At 37.6% G+C, this 17303-nt stretch overlaps 2 non-coding genes across 2 annotated transcripts; one reads left to right on the top strand and one right to left on the bottom strand.

The window, feature by feature from the left end:
• The first annotated feature begins 11965 nt into the window (after positions 1-11965).
• TRNAS-GCU (transfer RNA serine (anticodon GCU)) lies at positions 11966-12047 on the top strand. Its single transcript has one exon. It is a non-coding gene; the product is annotated as a tRNA-Ser (tRNA).
• A 4350-nt stretch (positions 12048-16397) lies between these two features.
• On the bottom strand, positions 16398-16469 carry TRNAA-CGC (transfer RNA alanine (anticodon CGC)). Its single transcript has one exon. It is a non-coding gene; the product is annotated as a tRNA-Ala (tRNA).
• Positions 16470-17303: the final 834 nt, after the last annotated feature.

Genomic DNA, 17303 nt, shown 5'->3' with positions numbered 1-17303 from the left:
CTTTTTATATTCCTATGAGTATTCTAAGTGAACAGGCTCCATGAATGTTAGCTGTTTTAGTTGTTTGTGTCTTACCCACTGCTAATTGACAGTGCTTTACACTCACAATGAATAGAATTTCCATAAGATACCTGTGATTTCATATATAATGAACTGAAATAGAAAAGTCTGGGCCCAGGGCACGCATATTCCAGTAAGTAGGTTGCCACAAGAAGCAAGCTTGGTTGATGGTTAGCTGGTGAGTTGTAATCTTGGCCATTTATAGTCATGCTAGCCACAGTAACCTCCACTCAAATCTAAATCATCTTTGGATCCAGAGCCCTTCTCCCTCATTTCTTTCACAGAGATGCCCTCACTAAGAACCTTTGGGGAAATGGTGAGGGAAGGAAAAGAAGGAGTAGAGAGAATCGAAAGCAAGCCAGCAGCTGCAAGTAAGAAAAAGACCCTGGAGTCCAATGGCCAGTCCCCTTCACCTGTGCAAAACCCGACCTCCCCCCATGTATTATGATTTTAAAGAAAAGTTCGGAATAGCTCCTATAAATGACGCTCTCAAGCTCAGTTAAAAAGTAAAAGTATAAAACTTTTAATCAAACAAGACAAGGTACAGACAATTTAGATTTACACAACAAAACAAATAGAAATAAGAACAATTAACAACATGACAATTATAGCAGATAGAGGAAGAGAATACATCACCAATTCAAGGGAATCCCAAAAACTCAAATGGCTGGGAGTCCCGTTTCAGCCTCAATCAACTTGAATTGTGTAAATATTTTTTGGGGTGAAGCGTCCTCCCCACGGATGAGACTCAGTGGAAAGGTAAGATTCTCAATCTTATATACCTCTCTTAAACAAAAAGGGCTTTCAGCCAAGAAGTCTGGCATGTATACATGTGTAGAAATATGTGACCTTCTAATGTTTTGACTTATTTCATATATCATCTTGACATATATATAAAAATACATGACCATCTGGTATTTTGACCCATTCCATATTGTCTATACCTTGAAGTATTTCCTTATCAGTTGTATATGCTCGGGGAGGAAGCCACCCGCCTTAAGCATAAACATTCCTAGGAATGGCTAGTTCCTGGTATCTATTGTCAAGGACATATAGAGTTCATGGAATGGTCAAATTCCCATAATTTAGAAGCTCAGGCCTGTTAGGTTTGAGTGAGCTTACAATTCTAATATGAAATTTTAATTTCTTATTCACCCCATCTCCTTCCACTCCCTTCATCCCAGTCTTCCTGATTGCAAGTCCTACTTTGTTTTATTTAATGCTTATATTTTTAAACTAGTATTGTTATTTAAATATATGGCTATCAACTATGACTTTTACCTATGCTAATAAATTCCTCATTCTCCACCACCCAGTCCTTATCTCCAAATTCCAAGGAAGTACCATTATCCCCTTCTATAATGCCTTCTAGAAATCCTGTTCCAATAGACAACAAATTTTCCTTAATTCTAAATCTTTTTCTTTCTTACCCCTTCCATCTTCTAACAATTATTGAAACTTGGCTGCCCATGGCAATCAACATTCCTGGATCTTTTTTCCAGTATTGGCTGCACCTTCAGTCAAATCTCTTGACTCAGTGGTTAAGGAGGGAGAGTTGGAATATTCCTTACTCCCCTTTTCTATTTTCCGTTTCTTTCCCTCCCTCCATCACTCAGTTGAACTTTTCCTTCTTTGAGATTTCCTCATCACCATTTCAGCATTTCCTTCTCATTTCATCATTACAACCTAATCAAAATTCTGGTAGCTATTGTCTACTGTAGAAGGTCATTGATAGTGGCAAACCCTGGGCAAGGTATAAGACCCTTTAGTCCAGTAAAGGTAACCTTGTTGACATGTCTGGTTTGGCTCCTCATCACCCCTGGGGGCATCCTGGCCTTCTTGAAAAGTCAGGAGGCAGGACAACCTGTGTTATAATTAAAGCAGAGTTATACTAAAGTGGCAAGGAAACGAGTACATACAATAAAAAGTTGTTTATGTGGTCCTACATGCACAGTATATAGTTAGCGCATGCACAGTGTGCAATAGTTATATAAGTATATTAGAATATATAAGGTTGAGAGAATTTTGAATAAAGGAACTCCTGTTTTGACCATCTACATGAGTTCCACCCCTTCACTCCTCACCTGTGATCAGGATTTGGGCTGGTACCAAAATTCTCCAGTGAGCAGATTTGGACACTCTATAAACTTCCAAGTTATTCCATTTCCTTCCTCAATGAGTTTGGTACTTGGTTCACAATTTTTTTTCCTCCTCCCCAACTCCTAATCTCAAAGTAAGAGACTTCAAGTTACATATTGACTCTTTCTCAAATACCAGTCATTTAAATTCATTTACCATGACCTACTTCTCCAACTAGTTTCAACCACTCAAAAAGATGGTGATACCCTTGCTCTTGCTGTCACTCACAAATGTTCCACCTCCATGTTCAATAATTCAGAAATCCCCTTATTTTGCCATCTGTCTTCTCTTACCAAATCCTATTCTTCATCTACACTGACACCTTCAGTTTCTTGATGCCTCAATTCTTTCTAGGTAATTGCTCCTGGGCTAACAGCTCTTTCCCTGTCTTGGCCTTTAGTTGAACCAAGTCAATTTTGCATTGTCTCCATTTCTTAAGTCCCAAACCACCTTCTCATTTTGCTGATTTTGCCATGCCAAATCTCAGTTTTTCACCATTTACTACCTTTGCTCCTCCACACATTCTCTGAACAAAAATGGAGAAAACCACACCACTATTGTGATTGGATAAATTTTTGTTCCACAACCTCACCTGAACCTTCACTCCTTTTTCATGTAATAATGGCCCCTCATTGAGACTAACCTCTCTACCTGCTCAAGAGATCCCATTCTATTCTATCTTCTCCAAAATATTTATTTTCAATCTCTCCCTGTCTACTGACTTCTTCCTTATTGAATAGAAATATGCCCATGTCTCTTCAATCCTCAAAACACTGCTCACTCACTATCCTTCTACTCCCACTATTATTCTATTTCTCTTCTGCCTTTTGTAACTAAATTTCTTCTACAACAAGGCCTTTATTTTCTCTCCTCTTACTCTCTTCTAAACCTCTTACAATCCAGTTTCCAACCTTATCATTTTACTGAAATTGCTCTCTCCAAGTATTAACAATGATCTCTTAATTGCACAATTCAATGGCCTTTTCTCCATCTTCATTTTCTTCAACTCCTCTGTAGTTTTTGACAGTGTTGATTAATCTTTCTTCCTTGAAATTTCTAAGTTTTTTTTTTTTTTGACACCACTCTCCCTCCTCTTCTTTGTATCTCTCCAAATGATCCTTATCAGTCTCCTTGGTTGGATCCTCACCCAGATTATTCCCTCTAATCTATTTCCCACAGGTTTCTATCCTGTCATTTTCTCTTTCCCCTCTACACTACTACATCAGCTCCCATTTCTATGCTGCTGATTCTCTCATCTACTTATATTGTCTTAACATCTGTACTGACTCCTGAATGAGATGAGGTGAGATCTTTCAAGACAGTTGTGAAAATCGAGTAAGGCTTCATCTACTTCAGAGTTCGAGTAGGCCTGAAGGACTCTGAAGGGCATTGCCTTCCCCTCCTATGACATCTCCCTATTTCATCCAAATATGGGCAACTATGTACTTATTGGTCAAGTTCAATTTCATGGGTAGATCTCGCGTTTAGAATGTAAGACTCTCAGCCAATGAGGATGAGGGTCAGTGGTGGGAGGGGGCGTTTTGCATTACGGATTAAAGGTGCTGTCCTGCCCACAGGAGGCGCTTCCTCTCTTCGATAGTCTACTGGAAGAGTGGGACGCCCTTCTCGCGAGAATGTACAATAAACTTTGCTTTTCTCTAGAGCTCTCTCCAGCTTTTTTTATTAAATGGTGTTCCCTCACCATTTCCGTACCACACACTCCCAATCTCACATCTCTAATTATTTATCAATGCCTCCAACTGGATTTCCAATACACATCTTAAAATCAATTCGTCTAAAACGGAACTCATTTTTCTCCCTGGACCCTTACTCTTCTTTTTTTTCCCTATTACTTTATGGAAGTAAAGGATGTAAAATCACCCTCTCAGTCTTTCAAACTAGCAATCTTGTCTCTTATGTCTCACTTTCTCTATCCCATCTGTGCCAAGGCCCATCTATTTGCCACATCTTTGCAGCAAGTCTCAAATACACTCCCCTTCTCTCTTCTGCCACCACCGGTGCAGGATCTTAACACCTCATTCATGCACTATTGCAACATCCTGCTGGTGGGGCTACCTCTTTAAATATCTCAGCACTTCAATTCTATCCTCCATAAGAACTGAAAAATTGGCAGGGAATCCAAGCTTCCTCAAGGAGTATCCCCTTATTAAGTTGAAATGGCATTTATAGAGTCCTTTAAGATTTGCAAATATACCATTTAAGTTTTATAAGTATGTAACTTTACCATACAACTACTCTGGGAAGTGGGCGCTATTATCATCCCCTCTTCCACGTGAGGTAATTGAGGCTAATAGGTTCAGTGACTTCCCTAAATGTCTGAGGCTGAATCTGGACTCAAAATTTCTTGTCTGATTCTGGCTATCCCTGCACCAACACGTCAAACTGCTTTAAGCGCGCGGATTTGGGTTGTAAGAGTCCCTCTCGTTTTCCAGATGAGCCACTTTGGGCCAGGGGAGGTGAAGTGACTTGAGTAAGGTTCCTTGGGTAATAAAAGGGGCAAGGGCAGGACGCAGGGTCTGACACCAGAGCCAGGCTCCTCACGCCCCCGCTGTCCTTAGGACACTGCAGGAGACACAGAGCCTGGCCATGAAAATCCTTCCAGGAACTTTCCATCCGGGCCCAAGAAGAGAGCCAGAGCTATCTGGGAAAGGTTCAAGGGAACTCAGGAAGGTCGTGGCCCCCATTATCTAAGAAAGTCCCGAAGCGCACGCAGCAGCCCCCGGTCCCGACGTGATGGGGGCGGGATTAGTGAAGCTCATCTATCCCAGAGCGCTCCGCGGCAGAAGTTTTCAAAACCAGGTTCCAGAGAAATAGCTGGAGGGTGAAGAGAGTCGACTCGCGGAGGTTTCCGGGAGAAACAAAACTTGCCAGAAGCTCAGCGGCGTCCAATTCTAAGTTAGTTGTTGGGGCCTTAGCCTCTGGGATAAGAGTCCTCAAGGCGTTGATCGCCCAGAATTTCCGTCCCTTTTGACTCCTAGAGACGTCATTGCTGAATTGCTGCTGAAAGAGCCTGGTTGGGTGAGACTCCACTAAGAGGCCCAGCACCTTCTTCCCCTCACCCTCCCCGACCAGGACGAGACCGGGTGCGCTGGAACCTCCTCGAACGGATCATAAAAGTGTCTTTATGAGCGTCTAAACCCGAAAACCGGCAGATCAGAGTTTGACTTAGTGCTAATTGATGGTTAAAAGCATATTAAAAAAAAAAAAAAAAAAAAAAAAGACTCTTTTTTCTTCTGAGAGTCGTTTAATGGCGCATTTTGCAGTCTCCCGAGAGAATGATTTGTTAATCACTGGTTTGTTGTGTATTTCTTGGTTTTGTATGTTGTGCTTTGCTTTATTTCCCCTCAGACAATTCACTCCCTATCTCCAAATTATTTCTGTTTGCTTTTCTGTACCCACAGTGAGCAATCTTTTCCCTGATTTTTCTTTTCTTTTTTTTTTTTAGGGCACAAGTAACTTTGTTTCATCTCCAGATTATATATTAAAATTGTTTTCTCAGGAAGTATTCCAGGAAAACTTTTGTCAATTTCGGTTTTATTGTTTTTGTTTTAATGTTTCCCATAAGTCTTTTCAGATATGCTTGATCTCCTATACTTTACCTACTGCTGACATGAAAATGTTTTTATTCATTATACCTATTCTTAATTTTTTTTTATGTTTCATGTTTACAAGCAAATTCTGAAGGTCTTTTTGCCTAATTATATGATGCATGTCAATATTTGAAAAAAATTGATAATCTTTTATGAATGAGCTTGTCTTTTGTTTAAGCATTTTCTTGCATAGTATATTAAATTGTATAGAGTTCTGCTTGCTGAAATGTTTAATTTTGTTGAATGAATATGAACATTTCATTTGTCACACATGAAGCAGTCTTTTAAAAAGATGGAGCTTAAAGCAGATGAATTGTATGGTCACAAGTTTGGTGTGGAAAGTTATAGCAGTTGCCTGATATTAAACATAGATTCAGAATACAAGGATAAAGACTTTTAAGGATATGAAGAGGTTAGAATATTGTACAGTTAAGACTCCAAACCTAAAAACAAGTGAGAAAAGTTTTCTTGGCTGAGTCATTTGAACAGATTCTTTCTGAAGCAATTGGCAGTAGTAAGTAATAGGAGGAGCTTTGTCACAATGTAGACTTTGAGGAAGAAGAGCTTTAAAAAATCTTAAGCCAATATTAAGCAAAGAAGATTGGCTACAAAGAAACGAAATGTTTACAATTAAATTCAAAATTGAAACTTGATACATGTAAGGCCTCGGATAATATAGATGATATAGACCAGAATTTGCCATTTCTGAATCATGTCTTCTGGGAGACCAGCAATATAAGATTTGGTTTAGGACAGCCATCAGAGGAAAATAGTAGAATACAACCAAGGCAGTAATGGTCATAAGATTGACAAAGTCTCAGAAAGACAGTTTCTGATGTTGTATATAACCTTTTGACCAGACAGTCTACAATTCAACTGGCAGGTTTGTTTGGAAATTAAAGATTGAGTAAAAAATTACAAAAAGCATATTTAAATTTTATTCAATCTACTTTTCAGCATTAAAAAAAAAACAAAAAAAAAAAAAAACCAAAAACTTGTTGACTTCATAGACAGAGGAGACCCTAGAGTGCAGATTCTATTCTACAGATGTGCAATAGAATGATATTCAGACTGCAGCAAATATGGAACCATATGGTATTTGCATCTCCTAGTAAGATGGGAAGGTACCATGGTCTTTATAGTACAGCAATATAGGAGATGATAATGTATCATCATTAACATAATATCCATTTATAAAATCATATCACTTTCTGATGTTGATTCTTTTGGCAGTGATGAGGTCTTTGGTGACAAGAACTTTCTTTCCTGAGTACTCAGAAGCTGTGGTAGCATTATTCATAGAAGCAGTTTCTAGGATGTATCTTTATGGTGTTTTTTTCCTAAGATGCTCACTGTAAGGTCAGGATTAGTAGCAGGACCTGCGGTGAGGATGGGGGAAGGGGGAGGGGTGTATCCTACTTTAGTCCTTTTGGACTTGCCTATCTGTCAATGATAGTCAATCAGGATAGGTTGGGGTAATGATGTGGAAAGTGGGCCCTTTCTCTAGTAATTTTTCCCTCCCAAAGTTCAAGCTTTAGGGGCTAGCCTAGAAATAGGACCTACTGATCTCAACAGCCCTGTTATTCTTATGGCTTGGATTAAAGGTCCTGAGCTATCTCCATCAGAGTGTGAGAGAAGATGGTGGTGGTTTGATTTGACTTGGCTGACATATACTGTCTCTCACTCAGCTAGTCTGGCTTGGCTGGCATTAAGATGGTCATCATATACCATTTACTAGTTCAGGTATAGGACCAGAGAGGTCATCATGTGGCAGAAGAACTAGGTCTATCCAATCAGGCACTAGACCAATTTATATTACAGGTAAATCTGAAGAAATTGTTATGAATCCAGACCATAGTGCTAGACATTGCTCCTGTTAATTGTGCCTTATGTGTTTGAGTAATTTTTATTTCATTTTGCTGCTATGTTTAGTCAAAGACTTATACTTATATCCTAATAATGTCTATCATTGCTTCCCTCTTTGCTTATTTGCACATACACTAATGACTATAGTTAATATTGTTTTTATAGACTTGTTGATATTTTGCTTTGCCATTTATGATTTTTCCTGTGAACTATGGATATGCATGTACTTTTGATTTGCTTTTCGTATGTCCTATATAATTATATGTGATATTACTTAAGTATCTTCCATTAAATAATACTCTGTATAATGTCATCTCTCTTAAATTTACTATTAATAAACATTTGTTTTTGTGACTACCATAGTATCATTCCCTGGGATGCCAGAACAATTAAATGATATTTCATTATTGTGAAGTGTTGATGTTTCTGTTTATGCTATATAACTACAGGTACCAAACATATCCTGCACTATTTTTTTTTTTTTTTTTTGCTTGATTTCTGGCTTTTGAGGCACAGCAATCTCAGATTTCTGGAAGAAAGAAGGATGGCAAGGGATTTGGAAGTGGAGTTTAAGTGTTGGAGTACTTCCTCCTATCTTTGGAAGGAACAAGGAAAAATATTGATACCTTGTTATGTTGCTCTCTTAATACTCTCCTTCAGAGACATTATGAGAGCAATGGATTGCTGCTATCCTTCCAACAGAGGTATAGCCAATGTAATGTGGAAAGATGATTAAATATGACTGTCTCCTTAAAGACACTTTCCTTCTGAGCCCTGCAGATAGTAGAACAGCCATGTTTAATTGCTTCTCTCCAGTGTTCAAACAAGGGTCTCTGCTCTTGCAGTTAGCATCCTTGACCTGTGGCATTTCTACTAAATTGAACTCCACAAGCATTTATGAAGTATCTTTTATGGGCATGGCATTGTCTTAAGTGTTGGTAATACATTTCTTTTCAATATCTTATTCTTTCCCAACATACCTTTCAATCCAATGAAAGAGAGACCACATATAAGGGAATGGTGGCAAAAGATGAATATGTTGGCTTCAAAAGTCACTGGGGTGATTTCCCTGAGTGAAGCCATAAGAGAATAGATTGCCACATTACTTCCTAAAAAAGTAAAAATGTTAATTTGATTATGGTTCCAGAGCTAGAAAGGATAGAGTAGAATATATGGTTATCAAGATGGAGAAGTGAAACCTGGCTATAGAGCTAGTCTAATACAGAACATAGGAGGCAGTCACCAATCAGAAATAAGAATTCTGGACCTGAATCAGAATTTTGAAATGGTTGAATTATCCAAAATACTGTGTCTAGCCAAGTAGTGTAATTACAATTTAAAACTGACATAAAGGGACTATTTGTGATGGAAAATGGAAAATAGATGGAACAGACATTCATTCAACTATCACTATTTTTTCAGAAAGTTCAACTGACATCTAGAAACAGCTAAGTCACTCTAAAATAAGAGTCCTCTGAATCTGGAGGAAATCATACTATAGTATGACATTACTGAGAGTCTATAATTAATATCATAAACACGATATTATAATTTCATCAGCAGATTGTTCTTTCTGAAAAGATCAGAATAACTGGGACAAATTATTATGGAAATAACCTCTTCAGTTGTTAGTCTAGGGGGTATGATTCTTGCTTATGATTAGAGACATTCTTGACTCAACCTTCCACTGCACTTATGCCTTTCATAAAGGAAGAAAAAAAAGTTTAGAGCTGGAAGAAAAATCTGAAAATGTAGCTTTCTTCCCCCTACTTTTATCCCCCAAAGACCTTGCCTGTTCTATACTTATGCCCACTAGATCAATTGACCTTTTACTCTAATAAACTTATTTTGTCTAATCACAGCATAATTACCTATATACCTTCATATGCAGTTTTCAGAATTTAAAATGTGTCCATTTATAAAGGCATTGCATGTGAAGAGCACTAGATAAACTACTTTGCCTACTCTGTTATTAAATGCTAACAAATGAAGTGATAGCTCCTTTGAACTGGTTAATTAAGAGGCTAAGGCAAGTCAATAGGAGTCAGAGAGAGACTCCTTTCAAGCATATTCATCAACCCACACAAGAGCCTTAAAAATTCTCAGTTGAGGGAGAGGAGAGAGATGGCATGAAAAAACAGACTGGCACCTTAAGTAACATGCCAACATGTGAGATCTAGAATCCTGAAAGATTTCATATGCTAGGAAACTCTTTTCTCTCACCCCAACTTACTTTATCATTCCTCTAGAAGGGAAATACAATCCAAATTGAGAAAGCAAAAGAGAGTGAGAAAAGTTAAGATTATACTGCAAATAACAGGTGAGAGTGATGAATGAGCTCTTCCAAGTTAATATGTGGTGTTATGATCTAAACAATCTCAGTTTAAAGCTACTTTATTCTAAAAGAGTGTATATTTCTCTTTTCCTTGCCCAAAACAAAACACACACACAAAAAAAACAATAACAAAACATGTCCATAAGTTGGGGATCGATTCTAAAGAGAATCTTTTATATCTCATTCAGTCAATAACTTTTGTTTTTATTTTTCAGTCATTTTCTGTAGTGCTTGACTCTCTATGACCCCATTTGGGATTTTTTTGGCAAAAATGCTGGCATGATTTGCCATTTCCTTTTTCAGTTTATTTTACAGATGAGGAAACTGAGATAAAGAAAGTTAAGTGACTTGCCCAGGAACACACAGCTACTGAGTCTGAGTCTGAATTTGAACTCAGGAAGATGAGGCTTCTTGACTCCAGACCCAGCACTTGGGATCTTGGAAAAAGCAAAAACAACCTGAGGCACCAACTAAAGGGATCTACAGTTTAGAACAAATAGAAGTATTTGGGAATGGATCAAGTGAAGACAACCACAATAACAACAAAAAAGCAAAAAGCATTCTGTGTCTGACTAGAGTCAGGCCTAGTAACCAACTCTAAGTATACCAAAAAAAAGTCTTTGCCTTTAAGGGGTTTTGAGTTTCACCAGAAGGAAAGTGTAAACAAAAGGAAACTTTTGATCTTATGCACAGTTGTGTTTTTTGTCTCTCCCCTCCCCCCCAAATGCATGATTGCTCCTTTGAGCAACTTAACTGACCTAGTCTTTGTTTTGCTTCTAAGAGGCTACCAGAGGTTGCCAGTACTTCTGCCCATTACTAGCCTTTCTTTAATTCAGTAAAATTTCACTGAAAAATTTCTTCACACCTCATAAAATGATAACAAAAAGAAGATATTGTTTTTATTGTCTCTAAGCCCTTTGTCTCAGTTACCTGCCTATCTTTGGTAATTTCATCAGCTGGGTGGTGAAGGGAGAGGGGTGGTGATAGTCAATCAATCAACTTGCTTTGGACTAAGCAACTCCTTCCTCCATCTCCCATTTTCCCCCTTCCTCCATCATCAGATCCAACACACGATAAACTATTTCTATCCTCTCATTTGTAAACACAGTTCAGGGCAATAAGTCAAAGCCATATACAGCCATTTCAGACCTTCAATTGCCACAGCAGACAATCTGATCACTAATCGGGAGAATTTTCCTAACAAGTCCCGGGGTGGGGAAGAGGAGGAGAAAGAGAAGAGTTTGGAAAACAACATCTAAGAAATGATCCACTTCCCCCCACTCCTCCACTATAATAATCTCGTCTGTTACCGATCTGCCCTTCCAGGTGCAGTAATTTATCTCCTTTTTGTGAATCTTTACGCACTCAGATACCTCCAATTTTTAAGACTCTTCCTGATGAAGGAATTTTTTTTTTCCTTCTTAATGATAGACTGTTCTTGCCTTCCCTCCGAGATTATCTCTAATTTATCCTGTACGTGCCTTGTTTTATACATAGTATGTTCGTCCTCCAGTTAGATTATAAAAACCTCGATAGTGGGTACAATTTTTACCTTTCTAATCCCAGTGCCTAAGCAGAATGCCTGGCATATAATAGTTCTTAAAGTGTTGTTGCCTTAATAACATTTTTTCTTGAGTAGAAGGCAAGAAAAATAATAGTTTTAATGAAAAGTGAGAGAAAAAGCATGTAAGAGCAATAGAGACCCTTTCAAAGCCTTTGCAAACATATTTACTATTGGAGAACAATATTTTTATAAATGCTTTTCCAAATTCTGTTGCCAGTTCTTTAAATAAATAAGATTGTTATCTTAAATTAAATTTACATGTATAATTACTGATACAAATACAGATATGGATATCATTAAATTAGAAACCTAAAATAAAACAAACCAAAAAAAAAAAAAAATCACAGCAATAACTACTGAAAGAAAAACTGAAAGTTGAATTCTTTCGTCGACGAGGTGGCCGAGTGGTTAAGGCGATGGACTGCTAATCCATTGTGCTCTGCACGCGTGGGTTCGAATCCCATCCTCGTCGGGTGCTTTTTAAAATGTTACGTTTTTTGCTCTGAAGATAATACATATAAAGGTTACTAAATGTCATAATTCGCTATTCTTGGAGAGATACTCCTGCACGACTCTTCGTGACCCTATTCGGAGTTTTTTAGCAAAGACACTTGCGGTGGTTTGCCACTTCTCCAATTCACTTTACTAAAAGGTAACTAAGATAAACAGGGTTAAGTGATTTGCTCGACAAACAGCCCCTTAGCTCATCTCGGGATTGCTACAGACAGCAAATGCCATACACATGTGACCCCTATCCAGGTCATTTATCAGAAAAAATCATGACTTTTACCTCAGAAATTATGCTCTCCTATTTCCTAATTAAACTCATTATGTCAGCCCCCACAGCAAGAACTCCCAATGTTTTCTAAACTGAAGTCTCAGACTTTCAGACTTCAACAATCTTGCCTATTTCTTTTCAACAATTATTTAATGAGCTCTAACTATATACTGAGTACAATAAAGAGCTATGAGAGCAGATGCAAAAGTTAAATATTAAGATAGTGCTGCTGTCCTAATGGAAAACAGTCTTCCCACCTTGACCTTCCCTTTTTTTTTTTTTTTTTTTTTACCAGGTCAGCCAGAATTTTCTATAACAGTTTGCTCTTGCTGTTTTGCCCACTAGGAACAGACTTCATTCTTTGCCTCCCTCATTCCACCCATTTCCATACCCCAACCTCCAGCCCCATGTGGCTCTCTATTCCAATCTCCTTTTATATTTCTCAGGACTCACAAAATCCTAGAAATAGAATCCAAGAGCCAGTAAGGTAGCTACTAAAGCTACTAGAGAGATTTGTTAGAAATACCCTTTTGACACTGAAAATCAGATATCAAGGAAATTTTATTAAAGAAGAATCTCAAGGAATTGTCTTAACTTTCTGGCCAGAAGTGGGCCCACTCCTCTTCTCGAGGAGGGAGCACTGAGCTCTGAGCATTGAGTGGGAGAACCTTTATAGATGCAGCCTCTCCCTGCAGAGAACGATTGGTCCATTTAGTCTGGGTTACAATCTTTCTGATATCGCTACTATCTCCTTAATATGTATAACACATGTTCCCCCTCCCTCATCATATATCCCATGTTCAAAAATGGCAGAAAACTTCTAAGGACGTGTTGTTTAATTTCAATTAGTCCCTTAAGCAGGAGCAATAGTAATTTGGTCAAGTCAAGTCATTGACCCCCAACTATTTTGGGCTAGATGAGATATTATCTTAAGTTTGTGGTTTTTCTCAAAACCACAAGACTTTCTAATTGGCTGAATCCACCTGTTGATACTTTTCAACATTTCTCACAGGTTGCAAACATGTAAGTAGAGAGAGTTATCAGAACTGCTTAATTGCAATTAGACATCCTAAACTTAATATTCTAAAATTGAACTCAAATCTGCCACTCTTTCCTTCTCCTCTTCTTATTTTTCCAATTATGGTGGAGGATATCATAATCCTCCTGATTTTAGGCTCATAACCTAGATATCCTCCATGACTTCTCATTCACTTTCATCCATCCCCATCTAATCTGTTTTCAAGTTGATTTTACTTCTGTAATTTATTTCAGATATTACACTTTCTCTCTGACACTAACTCCATATTCATCAGGCCTTCACTTCATGCCTGGACTATTACAATAGCCTTTTTGTTGGTCTCTCTGATTAAAGTCTCTTTCCACTTCAACCCAGTCCCATCTTTCTAAAATTCAAGTTTAACTGTACCAACCTCCTTTTCAATAAACTCCAGTAGCTCTTTTTTGCATTCAAGATTTTGTGATTATTAACAGGATCTCTGTTTATATTTATACAAAATCGTCTGATATTATAAGTCCTTTATAACTTGGCCCACCTCTACCTTTCCAGGCATTTCTTCCATTCATTTGTAGTTTGCCTTTCATTCCTAAAGAGGACCATGACCAACAGGAAGGTGATGGCATGACTTGCAAATTAATTGGATTTAAGTGACGGAAGGCTGTGCAAAGTCACCAATCTCATCCTATCCTCTAAAATCATCTGGTTCCAGTGGCAAGATATTGATCAGTATAAGTGGAAATCACCCTCTCCAGTCATCTAGTACATTGCTTGGTTCCAATAATACTGTCCTCCTTACAATATTTCTCACAAGACACTCAATCTCCCTACTGTGGGCCCTAGCACTTCCCAATATCTGGAGTTCTCTCATTCTTTGTGTCTGCTTCCTAGTTTCCTTCAAGTTCCATCTAAAATCCCACCTTCTGCAAGAGGGCTTTCTTGATTTCATTAATGCTAGTGACTTTATTATATTGATTTTTCCAATCTTTTTTCTGTGTATGTATCAGTTTTTGTCCATAGTGGTTTGCATGTTGTCTCCTCCCTCTCATTAGACTGAGTTCCTTTGACCTTACTATTCTCATTAACTTCAAGTGACTGGCACATATTAGGAGCTTAGTGCTTCATGACTTTACTTCAAGTGGTATTTTTCATAAGGCTATGATAATTCAGTAATTAGAGTAATATAAAGAAACTTTAAATCTTCCTATTATACTTATTTCACTTACAGATATTTAACATTTAAATGTACATCTATACTTAAGAAACTTCAATTGAGAGAGAAAGAAACTGGAGTCAATTAAAAAGTTTAAGAGAATAATGAATCCCAATTCAGAATTAGAAAATCATTCTGGTACTGGTCTTCATTGTTAGGTATGGTTAGCAAAGGAATTTACAAAAATTAATCCATTAGCCAAGCAGGAAGAAGATTCTGATAATGGAGATCAGCTTACTTCCTTGATCACACTCTCTAAAAGTAATCCAGTCAGAAATCCAAGCTTTGTCAAGACTCTTTGACAAAATTTTCCCTATAAAACAACTTATGTCCGGGAGCTTTGCGTCTGTCCTCCTTTAGGTCTGTCTGCCAGGGAGCACTCCAGGTGCTGATGTCTTTCTCCTTACCTTTTCTTACAGCTAACTAACTTGTAGGATGCAAAGTCCCTTTCAAGATTTAGCCTGAACCTCATGGAATGTTCCCTTTCTACTGGGAAATTGTGAGTTCTACTGAGGAACTGGTCTTTCATACGCTCTCCCCCTCTATTTCATATTTACCATTCTTGATATCTATTGTATCCCTCCATTTTGTCTGTAACCTCTTCCTTAAATAAATCTACCTTTTGCCAAAAAGAATAGACATTGTGAATCCTTCACATGACCGAAACCTAACTTTTAGTACCTGCCATTATTTGGTGACAGACTCCATATCATAGATTACATCATTAGTAAAAAAATATTTTTCTCCTTATCCATTTATTTAAGAATATAGATATTCAATATTGGGGAAAAGCTAGCTACAAGTAGGGCTATCAAAATGTATAGTTTAAGATTTCTGCCCTTCAAGAATGTAGAGTGTAGTGAATTTTTAATCTAGGAAATTTTCAGTTAATGCCAGAACAAATAATAATAATAATAAAAGACAAACAAGGAAGCTAGCAAGCCTATCCTCTGACTTGCCAAAAATAATAAGATTTGCAGATTCTCTCTATTTATATTCTTTCTATTATCATGGACAAGATGTAAGCACCAGAGAACTTATCCTTAGTTATGAAATATGTTCATTCACTAGGGTTTCTAACCTTGCCCAGAAAATGTAGGATGTGGATCCTTCAGTCATGTATCTTCCCCAACCCCCCCTATCTCAATATCTGCCCTCCTCACCCTGGTCACTTATGTTCACTGAACAACCATTTCCTAAACCCAATATGCAGAGAGCATAGTGCTTGCTAAACAATGTGCAAAGGAGCTCAAATCAAATCATTTTCCATTTCTGCTGTGCTGGTCTTGAACTGGTTTGAACAAAAATAAAATTTTGCAGTCCCCTAAGATTGGAATGTACTTCTGCTTCGTTTTTTGCGTAGCAAAATTCCTTTAAAACAGCAAATGACAATTTATATAATCAGACTTTTCAAGCTCTTCCTGGTAGATAGGTCCTCTCCTTGGAATTAAATCATATGGGTTCATTCATAAGACTGGATTCTTGAGGACTGGGATTGTTGAGATTCTGCTCGTCCATCCCCAGTAACCTGGCAAAGTGCTTTATAACAAAAAAGACTATTCAGTGATGTTTATTAAATAGAACAGAAATTATAACAAGTATCAGGAACTTCATTTATAAATGCATCTTCCCTCCTCAATATATTTTCTAATATACCACGTCAAGGGTAATTTTCCCTCATGTTGCCAACTATAAGATGAATGTCATGGACACTTTTTTTAGCACAAGTCAGAATGTTCCGAAATCTCATTGCAAATAATTAATTAATTAAGCGTCACTCATCTTTTAAATATTAGGAAAGGAAAACATTCTTACTTGGAGATGCCGGGGATCGAACCCGGGGCCTCATACATGCGAAGCATGCGCTCTACCACTGAGCTACATCCCCTCCCCTGCACAGCTGCCCGCAGTTTAGGTTAAATACAGGAAAGTAATTAGAACAGGGAGGGGGTGTTCATGGATGGGAGTAAAAAGGAGCAAAAAACTATAACTTCTTTCATCTTTTTGTTCATGCCTTCCCCCCTCCCCCAAAAATATTCTGTTTGAAGCTATTCCTAATTTCATAAATCCAGAGTCTCAATGTTGAAAGCGATTTCAACAGCGGTCTAGTCCAACACACATGTGAACAAAGAATTCTTTCTACAGCATTTCCAACAATTGGGCTTCCAGTTCTTGTTTCAAGACCTGCAGTAAGAAGGAAATCCCCTATAATTGGTCATCTAACCTATTTCATCTCTGTTATTGTGAGATTTCTCATGCCAGCCACTGATCCACTGTCTTGTGCTAATACTGAAGCTAGAATCTGTAAATCTCTGTCCAAAGTAAACATAGCTTCAAGAATTCATTGAATTGCACTTTGTTGTCTTTAATAGGATTATATTTGTAAACATAAAGCAGATTTTCCTGATTGAGGAAACTGATATAATATACTATGATGTTTTAAAGTATAATATACAGAATTGCCAAATAAATTAACATGGACAAGTATTTCAATAGAAACAAAACTTCCTTTTTGATGATACTTGATGAGCATCATATTCCTAAAGGCTAATATGTGCTGAAAAACATGTATTTCAGATAACATGTATCTTGCTCCATATTTACAGTAATCTTAGCTCAAAGAACTAAAACCTGAACACCCTAAACTACTTAGTTTTCTCTCCAGTTCATCTCCACTAAACTCCATTGAGAGGCAAAAGAGTGTTAATTATATTTCATTTCT

Source organism: Sminthopsis crassicaudata, chromosome 1, assembly GCF_048593235.1.
Source record: "Sminthopsis crassicaudata isolate SCR6 chromosome 1, ASM4859323v1, whole genome shotgun sequence".
NCBI lineage: Eukaryota > Metazoa > Chordata > Mammalia > Dasyuromorphia > Dasyuridae > Sminthopsis > Sminthopsis crassicaudata.
This window is presented reverse-complemented; position numbering and strand designations above follow the sequence as displayed.